This window comes from Ipomoea triloba, chromosome 14 (assembly GCF_003576645.1).
Source record: "Ipomoea triloba cultivar NCNSP0323 chromosome 14, ASM357664v1".
In the NCBI taxonomy this organism is placed as follows: domain Eukaryota; kingdom Viridiplantae; phylum Streptophyta; class Magnoliopsida; order Solanales; family Convolvulaceae; genus Ipomoea; species Ipomoea triloba.
In genome coordinates, this window is record NC_044929.1 from 16,861,811 (window position 1) to 16,863,399 (window position 1,589).

Genomic DNA, 1,589 nt, shown 5'->3' on the forward strand with positions numbered 1-1,589 from the left:
TCTTAAAGGATGACAAATTGGAGTTAATTAAGTGAATGTTTTCAAATGGAGAGTTTCAACAACAGGTAACTAGGTGAAATGGAGAACATGTGTAAGAATTTGAAGGAAAGAGAGCATATGTATGTAGGAACAAAGCAATGAAAGCATGAAAGCAATGAATAAAGCAAGTAAAACAGGGATTTGGGTTCAATCACTTGAGCTTATGCATGCATTAGGTTATGGTGAACTTGATGTAACGCAAATCATGGCCAACTTTTGTCAGGCTTTACAAATGTCGTTCACCTATCGGTTTACTAGGCTTTTCTTGGTATATAGCACCATTCCGTGACTATGGTCCTATGAAGCATTTTAACAAACACATGGTCTTCACCTCATCCCTTACTTCGGCCTTTTGGAACTTAAAGCAAGGAAATGCAAATGAGAACAAAACTACATGAAAGCACAATCTCTTGCTACTTCCACTCTCTCAAACTCCTCACTCATCCCGCGATAATGAGGAAAGGATCAACACATATCATCATTCACAACAAAAGCATTTAAGACATATCATCATTTCTTCAACATTGAAAGATCAAGCATGCATAATCTCTAGATCATCAAATCCAACTCCTGGGTATTGTAGCTACAATTCATCATGCAATTAAAGAACAATTGTAGGAAATCAAATCTCGCAAGTATAAGAAATGGAATGGAATAAAGAAGATGAATACCAAACTTGAATCCACAATTGCAATCTTCAATTACACAAATTGGAAGGAAGATCTCCACAATCTAGGAGAGTTGTCAATTATCCTCCAATCTAGATCTCTTCTTACACTTGGAATTGAAGAATAGGAATGTAGCTAGTTAAATCTAATCTAGACAGAGAAAAACCTAATCTAAAAGCTCTGCAAATTACAAGAAATGAAAGATGATGAATGAAGAATTAATCCTGCCAAAGCCAATTTAAAGGAGCTAAATTATGGGCGGCGTACGAGCTAGAGTATGCTCGTACTCCCCCTCATACGCCCTCACTTTTCACCTTGGTTCCCACACCACAAATGTGGATTGGGTCGTGGATGCGTGTCTCTGTTGGACTTCATCCCGGATGCTCCATTTCAAGCCCATATGCCATCCTTTATGCTTCAACCCTTCAAAGACACTAAAATGTACACATTTGTAGGGCTTTGCATCACATTAACACATTTCTAAGTATTTTCATCATCAATCAACCACAAAGAACTCTAATTAAGTACAACACAACCCCTTAACGTCCCATAAAAGCATGCATCTTTAGCACTTATCAGTAAGTTCAAAGTTTAAGGTGCGTAAGTTCAAAGATTAAGGTGCACTATATGAAACTGTTACTTGCACTTTTAACACAATTTACTTGCACTTTGGTGTTCAATTATTTAAAAAAATACCAGCACGTTTATTTTTAAATCAGTGTTTCTGATCCGTTAGATTTGGACACGTGGGCGTCTATGAGTGGTTTTAATTTCTCTCCTAGGCGAGGCGTTCTCACATAACGACCTCCCATATATATATATATATATATATATATATATATATATATATATATATATATATATATATATATATATATATAT